The sequence below is a fragment of the Molossus molossus genome, unplaced genomic scaffold, assembly GCF_014108415.1.
Source record: "Molossus molossus isolate mMolMol1 unplaced genomic scaffold, mMolMol1.p scaffold_m16_p_21, whole genome shotgun sequence".
NCBI lineage: Eukaryota > Metazoa > Chordata > Mammalia > Chiroptera > Molossidae > Molossus > Molossus molossus.
Window position 1 is genome coordinate 9,452,014 of NW_023425357.1, and position 18,756 is coordinate 9,470,769.

At 47.5% G+C, this 18,756-nt stretch overlaps 1 protein-coding gene across 1 annotated transcript in view; it reads left to right on the plus strand.

Annotated features, from left to right (window-relative positions):
* Positions 1 to 1,031: 1,031 nt before the first annotated feature.
* The window catches only part of ERCC1 (ERCC excision repair 1, endonuclease non-catalytic subunit), a 34,628-nt gene continuing 16,903 nt past the window's right edge, over positions 1,032 to 18,756 (plus strand). Inside the window, exon 1 of the mRNA XM_036275967.1 lies at positions 1,032 to 1,131. The gene's annotated coding sequence lies outside the window, so the exon portion shown is untranslated. The remainder of the gene's footprint in view (positions 1,132 to 18,756) is intronic.

Here is an 18,756-nt window from a genome sequence, read left to right on the forward strand (position 1 = left end):
TTGGGATTGGGAACTAAACCGTGGGTGCCAGGCTGGGCCCTGGCTCTGGTGACCCAGAGACCTCCACCTTAGTATGGCAGACATGTATCTGTCCCGAGCCTTAGCCCCAACCCAGACCCCAGGCTGAATCCCGAGGCTGGTCACAGGATGAGGAAACTGGCCCAGACCCAGACCTAAGCCCACCCGGTCCACTAAAGAAACAACCAAGAAGTCAGAGCCTCCCTCCCAGCCCTCTGCTTGCTGGTTTTGTGACCTGTTCGTGTGACCTCCCTGCCTCCCCTCCTAGAGGATGGGCTGAAGGCTGGGAGGAGGTGGGGACAGATTCCTAAAGGCAGGAGATTGATGCTGTGGGTGGGGAGGGAGAATAGGGACAGGGCTTCGGGTTAGGTAGGCCAGGGACATCGTGGTGTGCGTGGAGGAACGGGGCTGGAAATGAACATTAGGATAGGGAAGGGGACAGTGGGCGGGGACAAGGGACTGGGATGAGGGCCGGGAGGCGGGGGTGAGGCAAGGCAGGTGACAGGTTTGGGGGGCGGGTTGGGGTCGCGGCGAGAGCCGGGACGCGGTGGGGCCGGCTGGGTCCAGCCCCACTCCCCGCCGCCCCACGCGGTCTCCCCTTCCGCTCCCCGGAAGCGCTGAGTCGTCCTGCCTTATCTGGGGGCCGCTATTTCGGGCTCCGCTCCGAGTGAGGCCACTATTTTTAGCAGCGATCGGGTAAAAATGGAGCCGGCGCCGCGCGGGTTCCCGAAGCTGTGCGCGCCCCCTCGCGAGAACTGGGGACCGGGGGCGCGCGCCTGAGTCACAGCCGCCCGCCGCCCCCCTGCACCGCGAGGAGCGCCGATCGCTGGCTCCGGACACCTCGCATCCGCTCCAGCCCCCCAAGTTCCTGGGCGCCTGGAAGCCCGCGGCGCTCGGAATATTCCAGGAACGTTGGGACGCGTCCACCGGGCTCCAGAGGCTGCGGCCGACTTCGGGGCAGAGGCGTCCCCTGGTGGCACCCGCGGGGATCGCAGGCAGGAGCTGGGCCAAGAGTCCAGTCCCGGCCCCACAACCCCTCCCCACCTATTTTCCAAATGAGGAAACTGAGGCCGGAAGAGGAACTGGTTGGGGCTTGGCAGCCTCAATTGTAAGGTACGATCGTTCAGCTTCAACTTGGACATCTCCCTTAATGGAGAACTCACTACCTATCAGGAAACTAGATATTTCATTTTATTAGTAGTATTTATCTCCTCATTCAACAAATCTTTGTTGAGGGTTGATGGCGTGCCAGGTGATGGGGACACAGCAGAGAACTGGACAGAGATGTCTGCCCTTGTGGTGCTGAAGTTCTAATGGGGGAGACAGACAGTAAATGTATAAGGTTATTTCAGATCGTGACAAGCACTGAAGGGAAAGTAAAATTAGATGATATATTAAAATAAAGGGGATATTTGGTAAGAGTAGTCAGGGAAGGTCTTTCTCTGAGGAGGTGACACTTAACTGTAACCTGAGTGACGAGATCAGGCATCTAAAAAGACCTTTTGGTTTAATTCAACCCTTCACCCCATTTTCACAGAGGCAGAAGCCTGGAGAGGAGCCAGTTGGGGACTAGGCTTGCAGAATGTAGATTGCATGAGCATCCACTTTGGGATTGTTCAGCTTCAGGTTGGTCCCATCCTGTTCCCAGGGGTTCATTCTTTTCCAGCATATAGACACCATTCATAAATTGATTACTATTTAAAAAATAATAGCTACCAGTCCTGGCCGGTTTGGCTCAGTGGTTAGAGCGTAGGCCTGTGGTCCAGAGAGACCCAGGTTCAGTTCCCTCTAAGGGCATGTACCTCGGTTGCAGTTTGTCCCCTGCCCTGGTTGGTCCTGCGGGTGGCAGCCACTTGATGTGTCCCTTTCACATCTATGTGTCCCTTTCACGTTGATGTTTCTTTCTCTTTCTCTCTCTCTCTTTCTGTCTCTCTCTCCCTCCCACTCTACCTGAACAAAAAATGGAAAAAATGTCCTCGGGTGAGGATAAAATAATAATAATAATAATAATAATAGCTACCATTTATCTAGCAACTACTCAGTGCAGAGCAGTCTGCTAAATGCCTCATGTGTCTCGTTTGACTGAATCCTCACCCTAAACCTAGGCGGTGGGGTACTGTTACCAAGCCCCATTATCTCTGTGTTTATTTCAGGCTGGGGCCCAGAACTCTGTTTCCCCACCTCACTTCCCTCTTGGCATGCGGAAGGGAAGGGTACATGACGCAGGCCCAGCCAATCAGATCATTCCAGTTCTGTCTTCTGATGACAGTGATTGATTCAAGGGTAGGCATGTGACCCATTTGGGCCTGTGGGTGATAGAAGCATTGGTCAGGACCTTTGTTCCCCCTGGAGTCACTAGCAGGGTAAGGTGTGGTGCAGAGCTGCTGGCGTCATCTTTGCTACCTCGAGGAAATCTTCCTGAGAAAATATCAGGGAAATATGGAACCCAGAGATTGAACAGTGACTTCATATTATCTTTGAGCTCCTGGATCAAGCTATGACTGAAGTCCATAGGTTTACTTCATGACCTTTTTTTTTGTTTAACGTGAGCCAACACATTTCCCTAAATAAGTTTGCACTTGAAGCTGAGAGACTCCTAATTAATTCACATTCCTCTGCAAAGCCCCCTCAGAACTGGTCCTGACACTTTCCCCTGCCCCTAGACCCTTGAGAATGGATCACTGTACCCCTTGAAGACCCCAGTCATCACACACTGCCCCTATGACCCTATGAAGGCATGAACTACTTGTGTGCATCTAGGCTCCCCCACTGGGCAGGCACCGGATTTACTCAACTCTGTGTCCCCAGGCATGGACTGGGGTAAGAACCTGGATACCTAGGCTGCTCTTTTTTTTTTTTGGTATGTGCCCCTAGCGGAAACCGAACCCGGGACTCTCTGGTCTGCAGGCCTGTGCTCCAACCGCAGAGCCAAACCTGCCAGGGCTCTAAGCTGCTCTTTTGAGCAGGGCAACTTTCCACAGTCGTCGCTGCCTGATGGTAAGGTTACCCTACTGCATCTTCCACTGACAGTGGAAGGCCTCCCAGTCTCAGTCCCACCACCTCTTCTGCACTCTAGACCCAAGTGTCAAGCAGACGTTGGATGCCTCCCCCTGGGTGTCCCACAGGATGTCACCCTAACTTCAACAACTTTCTTCCCGTGCCTCTTCCTCTCGGCTCTCCAGTTTAGGCATAGTCCCACACTGATGCTGTTCTCTGGACCAAAGGCCTGGGCCTCATCCTGGATGTCTTCCTTCACTGACCTCCCATAGCTCATCACTCCTTTCCAGTCTATCTGTCTGTCTCTTTTTGCAGGAACCATCAAAGTTTAGTGTTTCATATTTAATAGCACAACTGACTAAGATTCAAGATGTGAAATTACCATGTTCAAGAAACTGGGGGTGGAGGAAATCACTCTATCAACTAACTGTATAGTATATGATAAGAAGAATGCACACTTTGCAACATAGTAATTAATTGCAAAAAGCCATTTGGTCTTCTCTTGGCTTGTAAAAACAATGTTCCAGATTCCAGTGTAAATTAGCAACCTCCAACTCCTCTGTGTAGCAGTAGCAGGTATCTTTTTTTTTTTTTTCCAGAGAGAGAGAGAGAGAGAGAGAGAGAAAGAGAGAGAGAAACATTGGCTGCCTCCTGCATGCCCCTCACTGGGGATCAGGCCCACAACCTGGGCAAGTGCCCTGACTGGGAATCGAACCAGTGACCTCTTGGTGCATGGGTCGAAGCTCGACCACTGAGCCACACCAGCCAGGCAGTAGCAGGTATCTTATTTTCACCTTCCAGTTCTTCCACCCCAGCCTGTGTCATGAGGTCTGCAATGTTTTTCTCCAGGTCATCAATGTGATTACTCATGTCATCAATTCTTCCAATGATCTGGTTGGACATGGTCTGAAATTTATCTTGCATCTGTTGCAGGAGTGTCTGCACCACCAAGATGAGATCCTGCATGGTCTTGGGGTCGTCTCAACCATCTCCCTGGTTCCTAGCTTGGTGGTGATTCCTCCAGTCTATCTTTTAAAGATTTCATAGGTTCTCCCTCCTTCCCCTCCATACTTCATACCCTATCCCCACTTCATGTCTCCTGCCAGTCTCACCACTTCTCTAGAAAGATCTTGCTAAACCACAAACCTGCCCCCGTTAGGTCTTTCCCTTGTTTAGCACCTGCCATGGCTCCCCAGTGCTCCAGTCCCCAGACCTACAAGGCCCTCTCTAACCTGAATACTGCTGCCTTCTTCAACCTCATCTCTTGCCACCTCTACCCTCTCCTCAACACATTTTCAATCTGTCCTGAAATAATACCTGAACGATATGTCTTTTCCCAAATGCCTCGTGCTCTGGCATGCCTCTGGAACTTGAACCGTTGGTTTCCTCTCTCTGAAATACCTTGCTCATCCTTCTCCACCAGGTGAACATTTCTCAGTCCTTCAAGGTCCATCTCAACCATCCCCTCCGCTGAGAAACCTTTCATGGCTCCCTCCACCTAAGCCAGGCCCCCTCCTCTCAAGAAACCTGGTCGGTGTCGCTTATTCTCTGCTGGGCACTGTGTGCTGGCCCTTTGCATGCGCGGTCTCATGGAGTCCCCCAGAATGCTCAGAGGATAGGAACAAGCACTCCCAGTTTCTGGATGAAGCAACTGAGACTCGCTGGGGACACATGACTCAGCAAAGGGGATCATAGGTGAAGGAGGGGACAGAGTCAGGATTTGAAATCATGACCTCACACCACCTGGCTCATCCAATTATGCTGAGTGTTTGTCTCAGTTTGGTAAGTTTTTATTTTATAACATTCTCAATAGAGGCACACATGTAGGTAATTTGTGAATAAAAATATATATTCCAAGGAGTGGGAGGGAGGGAGGGTGAGAGAGAAACATCCTGGTAGCACCCCCCCAAGATATATATATATATATATATATATATTCCATATATATTCCAGCCCTGGCCAGTGTGGCTCAATTCCCAGTCAGGGCACAAAGCCAGGTTTTTGGGTTTGATTCCCAGTCGGGGCACATATGCGAGGCAACTGATCAATGTTTCTCTCTCAATAAATTTTTTAAAATGATTGATTGAGAGAGAGAGAAACATTGATTTGTTGTTCCGCTTATTTATGCATTCATTGGTTGACTCTTGTATGTGCCCTGACCGGGGATTGAACCCGAAACCTTGGCATATGGGGTGGACGCTCTAACCAACTGAGCAACCCAACCAGGGCAGGAAGCTATTTTTTGATGAGCAAATGAAGTCACAGATATTAAATACTTAGAGCAGGATAGCATTTATTAAGAGCTGTATGAGTGTTGAATTTTAATATTTGGAGTTTTATAAAGGAGAAAATCTCTTAAATTCACACTAACAGTTGAAGAATGAAAAACCCCCTTCAAGACTTCCCCTCCTCCAAGCGGAGATGTCCCGCAGACTGGGAGCACGCACAGCCTCTGGCAGCCACGTGTGCACGTACAGACCGCTCTGGGTTCTCCAGGGGCAGCGTGCACACCCTCTGTGCTGGAATGGGCGTGTGCAATCGCAAAGCTGTGGTTACTTTCCAATCTAAACTCTGCCACATATTTTCCTATTTTCGTTTTTCTGTTTTCATCTGTGTAGTGGGTTAAATGGCATGCCCCTCCCCTCCTAAGATATGTCCACCTGAGACCTGTGAATGTGAGCTGATTTGGGGAAAGGGTTTTTGCAGATGTAATTAAGGCAAGGATCTCGAGATGAGACCTGGATTATTCGAGCGAGCCCTAAACCCAATGGTAAGTGCCTTTACAAGAGAAAGGCAGACCCTAGCCGGCTTGGCTCAGCGGTTAGAGCGCTGGCCCACGGGTTGGATTCCGGTCAAGGGCATGTACCTCAGTTGCGGTTGGTCCCCCGCCCTGGTCAGGGGCCCTGTGGGAGGCAACCAGCTGATGTGTCCCTCTCATGTCCATGTTTCTTTCTCTCTCCCTTTCTCTCCCTCTCTCTCTCCCTTCCACTCTATCTGAAGATAAATGGAAAAATATCCTCAGGTGAGGATTAAAAAATAAATAAATAGCCCTGGCCGGTTTGGCTCAGCGGTTAGAGCATCAGCCGATAAACCAGAGAGTTCCTGGTTCGGTTCCTGCTAAGGGCACATACCTCGGTTGCAGTTTGTCCCTGGCCCGGTTGGGGTCATGTGGGTGGCAACCATTCGATGTCTCTCTCACATCGATGTTTCTCTCTCTCTTCCTCCCTCTCTCCTTCCCTCCCACTCTATCTGAAGATAAATGCAACAATGTCATCGTGTGAGGATAAAAATAAATACATTAAATTATTATTATTATTTTTTTATCCTCACCCTAGGATATTTTTTGTTCAGGTAGAGTGGGAGGGAGAGAGAGGAAGAGAGAGAGAGAGAGAAACATCGATGTGAAAGGGACACATCGAGTGGTTGCCACCTGCACGACCCAACCAGGGCCGGGGACAAACTGCAACCGAGGTACATGCCCTTAGTGGGAACCGAACCCGGGTCTCTCGGGACTGCAGGCCGATGCTCTAACCGACCAGGGATAAAATTATTTTTTTAAAAAAGAGAAAGGCAGATGGTGATCACACACACACACACACACACACACACACACACACAGGAGAAGGCAGTGTGAACATTAAGGCAGAAACTGGACTGATGAAGCCAAAAGCCCAGGAACCCCTGAAGCTACCACAAGCTGGAAGAGGCCAGGCCTGGTCCTCCCCTAGAACCTTCAGAGGGCGTGTGGCCCTGCTGACACCTTGATTTCCTCCAGAACTATGAGAGAGTACATTTCTGTTGTCCGAAGCCACCAAGTTGTGGTCATCAGCAAAGGAAGAGCATCTGTTTGGGGGCCTATCTCCTCCACCCTGAAGGCTGTTTCTGTGGCTCTCAGATGCCATATCACAGGAGGAAACTGAGGTTTGGAAAGAGGGTGGAGTCAAGACCAGACCTCAGGGGGGGTGGGGGGGTGGGAAGAGATAAACCACAGAACTTCTATGCATGTATGCATGACCAATGGACATGGACAACTAAGCCGGGGACGGGGCGGAGGTGGGGTAGGGGGTGCCAATGGGGTAAAAAGGTAAAATATCTGTAACAAAAAAATAAATAAAAAATTCATAAAAAAATAAAATAAAATAAAAATGGACAAAAATAAAAAATAAATAAATAAATAAATAAATAAATAAATTCCATTTACCATAAAAAAAAAACAAAAAACGACCAGACCTCAGGCCCTGGCTGGTGTGGCTCAGTTGGTTGGGCGTCCTCCTGTAAAGTAGCCAGTTCAATTCCCAATTAGAGTACATACCCAGGTGGCGGTTTTGATCCCAGGTCGGGGTGTGAGCCAGTATGTGGGGGGCGAGCAACTATTGGTGTTTCTCTCTTACATCAATGTTTCTCTCTCCCTCTCCCTTCCCCTCTCTGTAAAAAAAAAAATCATGTCTGCCCTGGCCAGTTTGGCTCAGTAGTTAGATCATTGGCCTGCGGTCCGGAGAGACCTGGGTTCAGTTCCCGCTAAGGGCATGTACTTCGGTTGCAGTTTGTCCCCAGCCCTGGTTGGGTCATGCAGGTGGCAGCCACTCAATGTGGTCCCTTTCACATCGATGTTTCTTTCTCTCTCTCTCTCTCTGTCTCCCCCTCCCACTCTAGCTGAACAAAAAATGGAAAAGGTGTCCTTGGGTGAGGATTAAAAAAAAAAATCATGTCCGGCTGGTGTGGCTCAGTGGTTGAGAGAGGACCCATGCACCAAAAGTCTCCGTTCGATTCCTAGTCAGGACACATGCCCGCGTTGTGGGCCTGGTGGGGGACATGCAGGAGGCGGCCAATCAATGTTCTCTCTCATTGATGTTTCTGTCTCCCTCTCCCTCTCTCTCTCTAAAATCAATAAAGGGGGGGAGAAGCATTAAAAAAAAATCAGTAAAAACATTTTTATAAAACCAGACCTCAGGCCGCCAGAAACTCATCTGAGATTCAGGGATCACTGTGGAAACTTGTGGGATATTTTGCCCATTAAAATAATATAGAATGCGCCCTGGCCAGTTTGGCTCAGCAGTTAGAGCGTCGGCCTGGGGACCAGAGAGTCCTGGGTTTGGTTCTCGCTAAGGGCATGCACCTCAGTTGCAGTTTGGCCCCGGCCCCGGTTGGGGTCGTGTGGGTGGCAGCCAGTCGATGTGTCTCTCACACTGATGTTTCTCACTCTCTCTCTCCCTCCTGCTCTATCTGAAGATAAATGCAAAAAATAAAATAAAATAATATAGAATGCAACCCTGGCCTGTTTGGCTCAGCGGTTAGAATGTCAGCCCTCAGACTGAAGGGTCGTGGGTTTGATCCCCAGTCAAGGGCATGTACCTGGGTTGCAGTCTCAATCCCCAGCCTGGTCGGGGTCATGCAGGAGGCGGCCAATCAATATGATACATCCATGTTTCTCTCTCTCTCTATCTAAAAAAATCAATGAAAAAATATCCTTGAGTGAGGATCAACAAAATAAATCAATAGATAATATAGAATGCAGCCCTGGCCAGGTAGTTCAATTGGTCAGAACATCATCCCAATATGCCAAGGTTTTGGGGTGGATCCCTGGTCAGGGCACGTACAAGAATCAATCGATGAATGCATAAATAAGTGGAACAACAAATTGATCTCTTTTTCTCTCTCCCTCCCTCCCTCCCTCCCTCCCTTTCTCTCTAGAATCAATCAATAAATTTTATTTTAAAAATTCAGAACTTGCCCTGGCCAGTTTGGCTCAGCGGTTAGAGTGTCAGCCCGTGGGCCAGAGAGACCCGGGTTCGGTTCCCGCTAGGGGCACGTACCTCGGTTGCAGTTTGTCCCCAGCCCCAGATGGGGCCGTGTGGGTGGCAGCCAGTTGATGTGTCTCTCTCACATCGATGTTTCTCTCTTCCTCCTTCTCTCTCTCCTGACAAATGTAAAAAAAATGTCCTCGGGTGAGGACAAAAAAAAAAAAAAATTCAGAACTTCTCCCTGGCTGGTGCAGCTCAGTGGATAGAGCATCAGCAATTGCACTGAAGGGTCTCGGGCACGAACCTGAGTTGCAGGTTTGATCCCTGGCCCTGGCTAGGGAGCGTGCTGGAGGCAACCAATCAATGTGTCTCTTTCACATCAATGTTTCCCTTTCTCTCCTCCTCCTCCTCCTCCTCCTCCTCCTCCTCCTCCTCCTCCTCCTCTTCCTCCTCCTCCTCCCCACCCCTTCTCTTCCACTGTCTCTAAAAATCAATGGGAAAAAAAAAAATCATCTGGTGAGGATTAACAACAACAAAAATTGAAAACTTTAAAATAAAATAAAATAAAATGGCAATAAGGAGATAAGTTATCTCAGAAGGTCGTGATATGGAGTATATGAGAACTGATCAACTTTACTGTTTGACATAGTCCTGGAAGTCTTTGCAAATTCTATAAGACAAGAAAAATAATTGGCAATGTAAACATCAGAAGGCAAGAAGAGATAAAACTGCCATTAGGATCATTTTCAAGGGAAATCTAAGAGATTCAACAGACTATTTTTTTTTTTAGTGGTACGTGCCCCTAGTGGGAACCGAACCCAGGACTCTCTGGTCTGCAAGCCGACGCTCAACCACTGAGCCAAACTGGCCAGGGCCAGACTATTTTAATATGAGAATTTGGCCATATTGTTTGTTAGAAGGTCAACCAACTATATATATATATATATATATATATATATATATATATATTTTTTTTTTAATATGTTTTTATTGATTTTTTTAGAGAGACAGGAAGGGAGCGAGCGAGAGAGAAACATCTATCGGCAGCCTCTCACATGCCCCCTACTGGGGATCGAGCCTGAAACCCTGGCATGTGCCCTGACCTGGAATCAAACCAGAACCTCTCAGTTCATGGGACTGACATTCAATCCACTGAGCCATACTGGCCAGCCATCAACCAACAATATTTAATAGCATTAGTCAACTAGAAATTATAATATAAATAAACTGAGTAAATAAACTAGAAAAGTATCAACTGCATGTACATTGGTGACTCTCAGATTTCAATCTTGAGCCCCCAGCTCCCTCCTGTCTACTTGACATTCCTACTGAAATTTCTCAAAGGTGTCTCCAACCCTAAGGGACTCCATCAGAAATCTCAGCCTTCTTCCCCAGTCTGCTTTTCTGGTTCAGGTTACTGCCAGTCCCTCAAACCTAAGCATTCTTCTTGATTCCCCATCACCCTTCACCAGGCTGCCATCGGATCTTCCCTGGACAACTGCATTCGCTTCCTCCATGGGCTTCCTGCTTCCGTCCTCATCCCCCTACCGTCCTTTCTCCACTCAGAATAAAGTCCACAATACTTACCATAGCTGGCCCTGGCCAGGTGGCTCAGTTGGTTAGAGCATCATCCTGATACACCAAGGTTCTGGGTTGGATCCCCCATCAGGGCACATTCAAGAATCAACCAATGAATGCATAAACAAGTGAAACAACAAATCAATCTTTCTCTCTTTCGCTCTCTCTTCCCTCCCCTCTATAATCAATAAAATAAATAAATAAATTATAAACAAAACTTACAAAATAGTTACCACAGCCTTCAAGGCCTTATGTGATCTGGTCCCTTGACTGCCCAGCTTTATTTCTTGTCACACTTTCCCTCACTCCCTGTGTTCCAGCTACACAGGCCTTCCTTATGTTTCCCAAACTCACCTAGCAATTTTCTACCACAGGACCTTTGCACAACTGTTCCCACTACTTTGAAAACTCTCCCTTCAGTCATCTGTACATCTTTTCTATTGTTGTTAATCCTCATCCAAGGATTTTTTTTTTTTCATTGAGTTTTAGAGACAGTGGAAGGGAGGCAGGGAGGGGGAGAGAGAGAAACATCTATGTGAGAGAGATACATCCATTGGTTGCCTCCCACACACACCCAGACCAGGGGCCAGGGATAGAATCTGCAACTCAGGTATATGCCCTTGACCAGGAATGGAGCCCACGACCCTTCAGTGGGCAGGCTGATGCTCTAACCACTGAACCACACTGGCCAGGGCTTCTTTTATTACAAAATTAAATTGAGAGAGAGGGAGAGATAGAAAGAGGTTGAGGTTGATTTGTTGTTCCACTTATTTATGCATTCATTGGTTGATTCTTTTTTTTTTCCCCATCCTCACCCAGGACATTTTTTTTTTATCCTCATCCGAGGACATTTCTGCATTTATCTGGGATACAGCAGGAGGGAGAGGGGAAAGAGAGAGAGAGAGAGAGAGAGAGAGAGAGAGAGAGAGAGAGAGAAACATCAATGTGAGAGAGACACATCGACCAACTGGCTGCCACCCACAGGACCCTAACCAGGGGCAGGGACAAACTGCAGTCGAAGTACATGCCCTTAGCGGGAACTGAACCCGGGACTCTCTGGTCCGTGGGTCGACTCTTTAACCGCTGAGCCAAACTGGCCAGGGCACCTAGGACATTTTTTTGATATTTTGTTCAGATAGAGTGGGAGGGAGAGAGAGGAAGAGAGAAAGAGAGAGAGAAACATAGACGTGAAAGGGACACATCGAGTTGTTGTCACTCACACGACCCAACCAGGGCCAGGGACAAACTGCAACCCAGGTACGTGCCCTTAGTGGGAACCGAACCTGGGTCTCTCTGGATCCCAGGCTGATGCTCTAACTGCTGAGCCAAACCGGCCAGGGCGATTCTTAGACTTTTTAGTCACAGGGTCTCATATTCTTAAAAATTATTGAGGCTCCACAGAGTTTTGTAGATGTGGATTAAATCTGTCGACATTGCCGGTCAGGATGGCGGGTAGGTAAACGCGGTATCACGTCCTCCCACAACCACATCAAAGTTACAACTAAACTACAGAACAACCATCATTCAAAACCGCCTGAAATCAAGAATGGAAGTCCTACAACTACGGAATTAAAAAAAAGCAGCCACATCCAGACTGCAGATACATGTCCTAAGGGTCCAGACCATGAGTGCTGCTAGCCACGGATGCTGTCTGTTGAGAAATTGAAGTATCATCAAGAGACAAGAATGCTCTCTTCTTCCATAAACCTTAAATAAAATATCTTGTTTCTCTTAGAGAGACAAGAAATGTATATAGACAGCATTTTGTAACATGTCTTATGCTCATTTTAATCATGTCTTTTTCAAAAACAAAACTTCTAAAAATTGTTTGAATCTGGGAATGTTCACTATTCTCATTTGTTTTGAAGAAGTGTTATAGACTAATTTTTGAATGTCAAAGTTGGTTTATCATGTGATTTTGAGTGCTAAAAGTAAAACTGATATAAGCAAAGATTCAAAAAAAAAAATCTGTCGACATTCACTGTATTGCAAGCTAAAACTAATATAGTTCAGAAATATTCCCATCATTTAAAAATAATAACAGCCCTGGCCAGTTTGGCTCAGCGGTTGGAGCGTTGGCCTGCGGACCAGAGAGTCCTGGGTTAGGTTCCCGCTAGGGGCACGTGCGGAAAATAAATAAATGAACAAACTAATAAATAAATAAAAATAAATAATAAACCAATTTCATGTTAACATAAGTCATATAGTTTTAATTTTAAAACCATATTTTTCATTACAAAAAATGTAGGAGTTTTGGCAAATTAATATCTGGCTCAACAGAAGACAGCTGAGTCCGCACACCTGCTTCTGCATTTGGTCTGATAGTGCGCAGGCTGCGCCGCACACTGAGGAAATAGTGAGTGAGAACGGCAGGAAAGTGTCTTAATCTCATTATGATCATCATTTTGCCCTCATGACCTCCTGGACCTCTTGAAGGAGTGCTGGGGACAGCCCCCCACCCCAGCCTGGTTCTGTGGACCCCACTTTAAAAATCTCTCTTTAGTTTCGGGTTCTCTAGAGCTTAGAGACAATGTCCTGGGAACTGAACACCTTTGGGGCCAGGTGACCTGGTTCAAGAGACAGTTCTGACTACCAGCAAGGTGACCTCGAAGCCTCAGTTTTTGCATCTCTGTCATGGTGATGATGATTTGAAAACAATAAAAACACCTACCTCTTAGGGTTGTAGGGAGACTCACAGGAGATAATTCTCAGAATGACGCCTGGCATGTGGCATACAATAAACATTACTATTATAATTTGGGAAACTTAATTTTCTTTTATTACCAACACTTTTTATTCATGCAATTAACTTCTCCAGAGACCTGTCTTGTGCTGGGCAGTGCTGGGGACATGGTGATGACTGAGAAGGGCCTGGTCCTATCCTAATGGGGTTCCCAGTCCAGGTCTCTGGAGAGCATGAGTTCTTAAGACTGAATAGGCAGGGGAGGGCATTCTAGAGAGTGGGAATAACATGCAAGGAGCTATGGCAAGTGAGGAGGGGGATATGTTCTGGCCTGGCAACTGGCCAGATTATTGTGTCCATTCCTCTGCCAGGACACCTCTATCCCGTTGCTGGTGAGATATGGATATGTCTATCTGGTTCATCTCCTCCTTCCCAACCTCTATTCTTGTATAAATTAGTTCCTAGATTCTGAGTTCTTTGAGGGAAATCCCACCTCCAATCTAACCTCAGTCTGTCATGCTGCAGATCCTCTCTTTTGCTCTATATCCATCCACAGTGGTGACAGATAGAAACTTGGGACGTTTCAGCAGAAGAGGTGCCCGGGAGGGCGCGGGTTCGGGGCCTGGCGCTTCTACTGCCCGCATCTGGGGGCAGCCCCTCGGGGCCGGGGCCGGGGCCGGTGGCCGGTGAGTCAGCCCCCAAGGCTCCCGCGTCATCCGGGCCGCTCCACTCCGCGCTATTTCGGGCTCCAGGCACTATAAATAGAGGCTCGCGGAGCGGAGCCGCCACCCTCCGCTCGGTCCCCCCCTCTGCGTCCCTGGCCCCGCAGCGATCGGCGATCGCCCGGCCGCGCGTCACCGCGGCTAAGTTTAGAGGCGGGATGGGACACCGGCCCGGTCACTGCGCCTCGGCCGCGCCCCCGCTTCCAGAGCTTTCGGCCCGGCGTCTCTCCGCACCCTGCCCAGGACCCCTGGGACGTAGCTGGGAGTCGGGGTCCCCATATGCTCCATCCTACGGGTTAGGGAAGGTTTGGGAGTGGAGCAGGGGCTGCACTCAGGAGTCGCCAGGGAACTTGGGTCGTGTAGCTGGAGTCTGAACTTGGAACCTTGGCGAGGAGGACGCGGAATCTGAGTGCCGACCTCTGGAAGATTCGAACTGTCAACTCTGGGAGCGGGAAGACTCGAATCCAGGATCCGAAAACTCAAACTTACAGATAATGTAGAACCGAGCGCAACTTCCCCTGCCCTAACTAACGTAGACAGAGTTAACTAATGTAGGTGCAGAGTTACATTAACCGCAACGCAGTGGGGTCTTTGCTGCACTTTTGCGAAATAAAAAACAATCAGAAGCGAAACACGCCGCTTTCCGGGGAGTCTGGTCCCGCGTGGGTCCTGGCAGAGCCACTTTCGAGGTCCCTGCACCAAAAAGCCTCTCGTGGGACGCCGTCGCCCCCTGGAGGAAAAGACACGAGCTGCAGGTTTGTTTGGCAGTTCTTCCCAACGGGAGAAACCGAGTCCCGGCCAGGCTGTACTCCTAAAACACTCTATGCCCTTGGATTCAAAGACACATTTCTATGGTCCTTCTCTGTGTCGCCAGGGCTGATTTTCCTCATTCGTCAAATGAACGAATGAGACCTAAGGGGAAGGTTATTGTGAGGCCGTAGTTCATATTAAGTACTCAATCTATAGTAGCCCCCACCTGGGGGCAGCGCGAATAGTCCAAGATCCCCAGTAAATGGCTAAAAGGTGGATAGTACCCAACTCTATAAGTACTAAGTTGTTTCCTATACATACCTATGATAAAGTTTAAACTGGGCACAGTAAGAGATTAGCAATAACTAATAAAATAGAACTAGAACAATATACTGTAATAAAAGTTATGTGACGCCCTGGCCGGTTTGGTTCAGCGGTTAGAGCGTCGGCCTGCGGTCCAGAGAGACCTGGGTTCCCGCTAAGGGCGGGTACCCCGGTTGCAGTTTGTCCCTGGCCTGGTTGGGTCGTGGGAGTGGCGGCCACTCAGTGTGTCCCTTTCATATCAATGTCTGTCTGTCTCTCTCTCTCTTTCCCACTCTACCTGAACAAAAAGTGGAAAAATGTCCTCGAGCATCACTATTCTTGCACTCTGGGGCCATGATTAAGGAAAATCAGGGTGACTTGAACACAAGCCCTGTGATAATCATAGTCGATCTGATAACGGAACCGGCCACTAAGTGACTAAGGGGTGGGGAGCACACACAATATGGACACCGGGACAAAGGAATGACTCATGTCCGGGCGGGACGGAGCAGGACAGTGCAAGTTTTCATCATGCTACTCAGAACGGTGTGCAATTTAAAACTTATAAATTGTTCATTTCGGAAATTTTCCATTTAATGTTTTGGACCGCAGTGGAATGCAGGTAACTGAAACTACCAGAAAGCACAACCATAGATAAGGGGGGAGGGGCTACTGCGTTTTGATGGTAATCTAGCTGGTGGCAATATTTATTACTTATAGAGCCCTCCTTCCTGTGACTGTGTGGCCCCCTCCCTGGTCGCCTGCTTCACAGCATTGTGTTTTATTTTCTTCATGGCATGGATGGCCGTCTGAAACTTATGTGTGTGTTTCCTTTTTGTGGTTTATGACCCCCATGAGTGTCAACTCCACAGGTCAGAGACCTGGTCTGATTTGCTCACAAAGTTCCTGGCACACAGAAGGTGCCCAATACATAATCAATTCAAGGAATGAGTGAACTGGTCCGTCTCAAGACAGGTCTCTGTGGTCTCATTGAATCCTGACCACTTTAGCAGTTATAGATGGGGAAACTGGGGCTCCCAGTGGTGAAGTTGCTTGCCTTAGGGCTTGGCTTCTGTCTTATATTCCTTTATACAACATCCAGGTTGGCAGCTCCTGGGTGCCAGGCGCTGGGCAGGGCCACTGTGATATAGCAATGGCTACAATAGCTTCTGCCTGCCAGGACTTGGTCAGGGCTGTTTTATTTATAAGACAAATCCGAATATAGCACCATGCCAAGTACAGTTTTAGCCACTTTACACGTAACTCATTCTATCCTCGTAATAACTATACTATTATTATCCCCATTTCAGAGATGAGCAAACTGATACACATACAGGAGTTGAATTGCTGGCATAAATACATGACCCTGGGGGAAATTACACCCAGTGATGACACTGCTCATGTGGGAAGAAGAATCGGGGGATGGTAGACTTCTCATCAGCGTGCCAGAAGTAGGGAGACGGAGGACCAATATTTTCTAATTTTGCAAGAAAAATGACTAGGAACCCAGAATTTGAGATTCTAACTGTGAGGGTGAAATAAAGATATTTTTGAATGAGCAAGACTCAGAGAGGTACTATCCACACTGGTCTGTGAAAGAATAGAAGAGAATGCACCCTACCTAGCAAGAAGTCAACTGAATTCAGAGGGAAGAAGGTTATAAAAAGTAACAGAATTGTTATGGATTGGATTGTATCCCCTCAAAAAGATATATTGAGCCCTGGCCGGTTTGCTCAGCGGTTAGAGCGTCCGCCTGCGGTCCGGAGAGGCCCGGGTTCAGTTCCGGCTAAGGGCATGTACCTTGGTTGCAGTTTGTCCCTGGCCCTGGTTGGTCATGCGGGTGGCAGCCACTCGATGTGTCCCTTTCACATCGATGTTTCCCTCTCTCTCTCCTCCTCTCTCTCCCTCCCACTCTGTCTGTACAAAAAGTGGAAAAATGTCCTCGGATGAGGATTAAAAAAAAAAAAAAAAAGATATATTGAAGTCCTAACCTCACAAAGATACAGAGATAATGAACTTAAAATGAGGTCCTTAGGGTCAGCCCTAATCCAATATGACTGCTATCCTTACAAAACAGAGACATTTGGACACACAGACAGACACACGCAGAGGGCAGATGAGAGGAAGAGACGCAGGGAGAAGACTGCCACCAGAAGCCCAGGAACACCGAAGGCTGCAGACCCTGGGAGAGAGGCCTGGAACAGAGCCTTCCCCAGCGCGGTCAGAGGGAGTGTGGCCTTGCCAACCCCGTGACCTTGGACTTCTAGCCTCCAGAACCGGGAGACAATACATTTCTGATGTTTAAGCCACCCAGCTCTTGGTACTTTGTTACAGCAATCCTAGGAAACTAATATAAAAATATATTCATGCATTAATGGTATAAATACAAATTAATTAGAAAACGTTTAAAAAATATTTTTCCTTTATTGATTTTAGAGGGTGGGGGGAGAGAGAGTAGAAACACTGATGAGAGAGAACATCAACTGGCCGCCTCCTGCATGCCTCCCACTGGGGATTTGGCTCACAACGTGGGCATGTGCCCTGACCAGGAATTGAACCAGGGACCTCTGGGTGCATTGGTCAATGTTCAACCAGTGAGCCACCCTGGCTGGGCTAAAAAACATCTTTTACAATAGGCTCCTAACAAAAGCTGGAATCAGTGGATTTCATGGATATGAAAAAGGTATCAATCTTTTTATAATTAACCTATTGATTCAATGCAATTCCAGTCTCAATCCCAGTGGGATTTTTCATGGAACTAGAAAAGCAGCTGCTAAAACCCATCCAAAAAAAAAAAACACAACAACGTACAAGAATGGTAGAGACAGATGTGAAACTGAACAGAGGGGGAACTTGCCTCATAAAATAACAAAACATATCAAAATAAAAGAATTAAACAGTATGGGATGTTGGCAAGAAACAGTATAGAGATCAATAAAACATACGTGTGTGTGTGTGTGTGTGTGTGTGTGTTACACGATATTAAAACTGGGGAAAGGCCCTGGCTGGTTGTGGCTCAGCTGGTAGAACGTCATTCTGTGCAAGATGGCCCTTTTGATCTCCTCTCTAGGTATTGCTAAAGTTGCCTGATCTTCGATGTTTCTCTCTCTCTCCCTCTCCTTTCCTGTCTCTCTAAAATCAATAAAAACATTTAAAAAATAAAAATAAAACTGGGGAAAGAATTGGCTTTTAAAATAAATGGTATCAGGACAATTGGCTACATCCATAATAAATTCTGCCTTAGATTATTTTCTAATGAGTATTGTATGGGTAAAAGACAAAATAAAACTAAGAAAGTCTTAAAAGAAATGATAGAATATACTCATGACCTTGGGTTATGGCAGGCCTCTTAAACAATACACCAAAAGCAAAAGTCAGGATGGAACAGATCGATAAATAGGTACAAATAAACACTAAGAACTTATGTGTGACAAAACTAAATTAACAGTCAAAATACAAAGTGCCAATAGAAGGAAATATTTGAAAGATATATAACTAAGAATCGGAAACCATAAAGTACTCCTACAAATTAATAGTAATAAAAAAGGCATTAAACCCCATTTAAAAAATGGGCAAAGGATATGAGCAGGCAATTCACAACTGACAAAATATATAAGGCCAATAAACTCACAAAAAAACATGTTCTCTCTCCTTAGTAATCAGAGAGTTGCAAGTTAGAACAGCGTGATACTATCCTTTCAGGAAATGACTAATACTATAACTCATCAACCTGGTCTCTGCTCAGATGTCCCTTCCTCCAGGAAGCCTTTTTTGACCTTCCAACTGAATTAGGTTCCTCCCCCACACACCCACCCACACACACTCTGCCCCGGCCCACTGGGGTCTCCTTTCTCAGCCCTGCCCACTCTGGGTCGTCACTGTTTGGAACCTGGTTTGTCTTTCCCACTGGACTGCGAGTTCCAGGGGAGTAGTGCGGGGCTATCGTTAGTCACCGGTGTGTCAC